Source organism: Danio rerio, chromosome 24, assembly GCF_052040795.2.
Source record: "Danio rerio strain M-AB ecotype USA chromosome 24, GRCz13ab, whole genome shotgun sequence".
NCBI lineage: Eukaryota > Metazoa > Chordata > Actinopteri > Cypriniformes > Danionidae > Danio > Danio rerio.
Genome location: NC_141044.1, coordinates 17,332,697 through 17,338,312, shown reverse-complemented (window position 1 = coordinate 17,338,312; position 5,616 = coordinate 17,332,697). Strand labels below are relative to the sequence as shown.

At 35.0% G+C, this 5,616-nt stretch overlaps 1 long non-coding RNA gene and 1 pseudogene across 2 annotated transcripts; both read right to left on the bottom strand.

The window, feature by feature from the left end:
• Positions 1-296: 296 nt before the first annotated feature.
• LOC147838003 (uncharacterized) lies at positions 297-2,342 on the bottom strand (annotated as a pseudogene). The gene is made up of 4 exons (XR_015525477.2): positions 1,947-2,342; positions 1,694-1,850; positions 1,388-1,529; positions 297-1,311 (listed from the first exon to the last, which is right to left on the bottom strand). The product of XR_015525477.2 is annotated as an uncharacterized LOC147838003 (transcript).
• Positions 2,343-2,383: 41 nt separating this feature from the next.
• Positions 2,384-4,085, bottom strand: LOC147838002 (uncharacterized). Its single transcript, XR_015525478.1, has 4 exons — positions 4,029-4,085; positions 2,987-3,301; positions 2,729-2,901; positions 2,384-2,484 (listed from the first exon to the last, which is right to left on the bottom strand). It is a non-coding gene; the product is annotated as an uncharacterized LOC147838002 (long non-coding RNA).
• Positions 4,086-5,616: the final 1,531 nt, after the last annotated feature.

Sequence of the window (5,616 nt, the reverse complement as noted above, 5' to 3'; positions counted from 1 at the left end):
TTTCGTAAAGCAAAGTAAACAGCCCCCATTTTATGAATCTTTGTTTTAGATCCAAGAGGATTAGTTGTTTCCAAATCATCGAAGTATAACTGAATTTGTAATGCATTTGGATGGTTTCGGTAAAGAGGATGTTTAGAATATTGAGCACCATCACAATAATCATGCATTGTATCTCATTCACCGCAAGACTGCATATACATATTCTGCATTTTGTCACAACTAAATAAAAATTTAATTGTGTTAATTATTGAGATGTACTGAAATGTGACAGGCACAAGCACCTGGCTTTCCCCCCCATTCTTTCTAAGACAATCTAATCTGTGACCAAGAAACACTTCTGTTGGTTTCTCAAAGGAAAAATTGTCAGAAAAGTACTTAGTTAGTTTAAATGTAGTATCTATGTCACCAAACATGTTTCTAGCATTGTCAAAATCCTTCATAAGTGTTTGAACTTCAGCACTATCTAGCGGAACTGCCAAGTTCTTAAGTAAAGTATTAGTCTTTTCTTGCAAATGACCTAAGGTACGATCAATAACTTCTTTTGTGCAGGTTATACTTTTTTGAACATCAGTATAAGTTACATTAGAAGAGGCATACATGCTGGCAGCAAAAGCTGCAGCACAGTCTTTTAGGTTTAAACTGCTCTGAGGAACTAGATCTGTTTTAGACATTTGGACATTATCCTCAAAATTATTTATTCTGCTTTCATCAATTTGATAGGATATATCCAAGTTCTTTGTATGTCCTGACTCTTCAGAAGGGCATGAATTCGTTTTAAAATGATCTCTGTTCAGATGTTTTAAAAAGGAATTGAAATTATGATAAGTTCTTGGGCAACCATTTTGACTACAAATTAAAGTTAGGTTGTAACTATCAGAGAGTGCATGCACTTCCCTTAAATGCCAAATTAACCCCTTTGTTTCAACAAAATCATTTTGAAGACACTTTGGACAGGTGTACATGCTTATTTCAATTAGGTACGAGACTGCACCTTAGCAATCAGTTCCATGACCTTTGATCGTTTGCAAGATGACTGGGACAAAGACAGGTCATATATATACTCAAAAATAGAAAAAACAGAAGACAGTTGGCATGGATACTGAAGGTTGCACAGCCAGTAGAATTTGAAAAGTCTGTCTACAGCACAGGTCAGGCTTTCAACATCAAGTGGAAGAGCAAAAGAGTCATTCTTTGCCACAATTACGTACTGGGATCCATGTCCTAGAGAACCGATGGAAACCAACTGCGGCTGAGCTGACTTCAGGGTCCCATTCATGGATTCAGCGAGCAAAGATGTAACGTTGGCACCAGCTTTCAAAAATGAAACAATGAAAAGCATTAGAAAATGTTGCTCCATTAAAAACAATTTTATTTATCACAAGCTAACACAATAAAAACTATACCGGCACTTGCTCCAACAGGTAGGACACAGCAGAAGTCACACAGCATTTACTCCCAGCAACACTTCTCCCAGATGCAGTGGGTGGAAGAAGATGAATAAGGATCTTCAACATAGTGTAACAGTTCATCTTGAAGTGAAGATACAGGTCACATGCAAAAAAAGAATTTAAAATTTTTTGGAAATTAATATTTTATCTTGAATAGAATATCAATATTCACATAAAATTTTCTCATTTAAACTATGTTTAGAAAAGTATGCACATGCAACAGACATTTTGGCTGAAACTCATACCATCATGCTGATTCTCAGCCTTCTCCAGTAAGTGTCTGATGTCATTTTTCTTCTCCAAGGATGCTATTTCCTTGAGTCTTGGAATTATCGTCCCTTCCCATTTCCGGATAAACAAGTTTTCTTTCCCATCGGTGAGCTTGGAAAATTCAATGTCCATCTTCAAAGAAAGAAAATCAGAAACAAAGAAATATTAATATTACAATTATGAAAAATGTTTGTGTAAAGTTCTGTCTTAGTTAAGCATGTCTATTACCAAAGCTGGCATGTCAAGAAATCTAGGATATTCCTTGAAGATTTCAGCAACAGTTGGGGATTTTGTTGTTATCCATCTCCTTCGGTAACTGAAGGTTTGATTGATTGCAGTCTTTATTGATGATGAATTCTCTGGTGATGGTCGCATCCTCTTTATCAGAGTCAACCACTCACTTGGCACAGTTTCATCTGGACTTGGTAAAGAAGGTTGCGGTGTACAATGACGACGTTTCAAACTGTACACCCGCTGGCTCTGTTGAAGCTTCCGTCTGATGTTACGAAATCTCATTTCAATAAATCCACTGTGTGATGGCCCATCAAAAAAAATGCTCCTGATGTTAGTAATGCAAAAACAGAACTAGTTAAAGTCCAGTATACATGAGCAACTTGCATACACATTCCTAAACAATTCAGTTTATATTGTAAAAAACATTCTTACATGTCCCTCATTTTCCCCAAAGGGCACCTGAATCCTTAACGAGGGGAACAATGACACAATCTCTTTTGCTAGAGCCAGCTTTTCTGTACCAGATGGATAGCTAAAAAAAGTAAAAAATTAAAAATAAAAATACAGTTGCACAAATTGCTCCTTCCCAAACATAAAAAACTGACTAAACAGTGGTACTTTAGAATTGATTGGGATAAACTGATTGTTAAATGTATTTATTTAAAACATTTTTTTAAATGTAGAATTTATTTTAATATATAACTTATTTAAATAAATGTAATTTAATTAATTTGCAAAGAAATACACCTTACGTGGAATAAACAAACCATACTCACAATCCATGTTTCTCTACAAGGTCACTGACAGCAACTTTAACAAGAATATTTCTTGAGGAAATCGACAGCGTCTTAGTCTCTTCATGTTCTCTCAGGATTGTAGGGGCTTTTTCTTCAAGCAGCGTCAGCAAACTAGTTGTGGTGCCAGTCTGAATTGAATCTGTTAAAGGACACTAGAAATGCCAAAAACATTTTATTTATTGAAATGTTCACTTTTATCTATAGTAATATAAAGGGAGAAAGATATTAATGTTTTACCTGTAATAAGTGCACACTTCTTTCTAATGAGTCCGGGGTGTTGCTTGCAATATAATACATTTGAAATTTGTCAAGCTCCTGTACTCCTGCATTTACATCAGTGTCAATGAACTCTTGAAAATCTGTGTCAAATTTCAATATTCGATCAAGAGATAGTTGTTGAGACAGTTCAGGTTTGACTGAGGCTATCAGATCTCCAACACTGCCAACTGTGAATAGTTTTCTCCATATTTCCTTTTCGTCTATGAAGACAGTTGCAAGAACTCGGTGTAAAACTGTTAAAGTGACTGTAATTTGCTCCTCGACTTCCATCATCTAAGTAAAAGAGAGAGAAATCCATGTATATACAAGCACAATGAGAAAACAAACACATGTAACAATGAGTATGACAATAAAAATCACATTTTAAATAGTATATGACTAGTCGGTTAGCACAAAATGGCGCGCAATGTTGATTACAATAAAGATCTTCATATTTTAACGTTAGATATTGTTTATGAATTTGCTCACACAGCGGCGCCATTTGGTGTCTGTACAAAGCGCCAAACTAATGTTATGGAAAGGCATTCTTGTTCAAATTCCTGCCGCAAAGCGCCATCTTATGTTTTATATCAAATAACATTATGATTAAAACGTTAATGTATAAATTGTGTCCGGTATCGTTAATTTACCTCCAGTGTCAGTGATGCGGAGGCTTTAAAGTGACGCGAAGCCGGAGATTTTAAAGTGACGGCAACTCTCATACCAAAATGCAATACATATTTAGGGTCAGTCTTTCACCTTAAATATGTAACTTATTTTTAACAATTCTGCCGAGTGCCAACGCAGCTTTACAAAAGACGCGCCAGATGCGTTAGCTTAGGCGGCTAAAGTTAATGGTACATGACCGAGTTGCCAAGTCACCCGTGTATTTGGAGTATGAAACATGGAGACATAATAAAAGTAACAAAAATAACTTCCTGGACAACTAACACAAAACATTCTCACGCAGAGTGGAAGAAATATTTACTATCGTAGCCGAATTTTAATTAATTTCACTCACCTGAGGCAGAGAGGTGCATTATCCGACAGAGCTCCCGGAGAGCGACGGTTGAAAAAGAACGTCACTGCGCATGCGCGTGCACAAATACACAGCATAAATCCCGAAATACAGAATTTTTAGCCACATTTTCACAAATGCTTATTTTATATTACCATTATGATAAATAAACTACATAAACACATAACACAGTGCCATTTGACTCCAGACAAAAATGCATTTTATTCCAACATACTGTTTAAATGTGTTTAACACAGTCATTGTGTAAACACTTAAGCACAATATTAACACACAATGTGTCTGCAGTAACACAAAATGTGTTACGAACTGTTTAACACATATTTTGTGTAAATTTTTAACACATCATTTTTAAGAGTGTACATTATTTTGTCCAACAGCTGCAAAATGTGTCAAACTGTGGTAAGTTTATTGGTTTGCGGTCACTTTATGTGGGTGGAGTAATACAGGAACACATGATTTTAAGATCAATTTTTAGCCCTTGTAAGATTTTTTTTTTTCAATGGTTACAGAACGAACCACAGATGACTTGCCTAGTTGACGTAACTTATATGTTTTCATTACATTTTACACTTTTTTGCGAACAATGTGAATTGAAAATACAGTTTTGCTAGCTTTTGAATACCTTTTGAATGTATGAATGGAGAAAAAAACTATTTGACAAAATGATATTTCTGATTTCTCTTATACTCAAATAAATGCAGCCATGGGTCAGACTTCTTTTAGGAACATGGAAGAAAAAAAAAAGTTGAATGGTAGGCTAATGTACCTACAGTATATAAAAACAAAAACATTTTTCTTGTTAAAGTGCAGCATATGTTGTTTTATTCCTAAAGCAATAAAGAGAGTTCTGCACTACCTGAGCCCATTTCTACTTGACAGAGTAATGATCACTTCTTTATTCCAGCATTCAAAAATGACCCATTATGAGGCGCCTTTTTTTCCATTCTTTCGTTCTCCTTTTCGTCACTTCAGACTGAATGTGCTTCAACCACTCTGATGACATGTGAACGAGTGCAGTCTGCTTTTAAAACCCCGTTATCGGGTAAATCGGCTTTCTGGAGAAATGATGGCAAAGAATGTGATTTAAACCTCATCTTGGGACTAAGCGTGGAAGCTGACTGGAGAGTTATTGAGCCTTAAGGCTGATCTGGCCTCTGGTCTTTGGCTTTTTTCTGTCTTCATCATACACTACAGGGACCTGTTGATGTGTATGTATAACCTGTTTCACCTACTAACCCACAGCCACTCGCAGCATTTTAAATGGTGGCATGCTAAAAATACTCTAAAGCTTATCGGTCTGTTTATTCAAGAGGTTATGTGACTATAAGAGATCAATGAAATATTTTGCTTTTCATTTGCCATTTCTTAAGGATTCTTAAAGAGATGAATTTACACAAAAAGATTTGGATTTTTATTTGAAAATGTTTTCTGAATATTCATGAAACTTAAATACAAAATAATAATCAATTTTATATTGGTTTATTATTATTATTATTATTATTATTATTATTATTATTGTTATTGTTATTATTACTACTACTACTGTTGTTGTTAATAATAATAATAATAA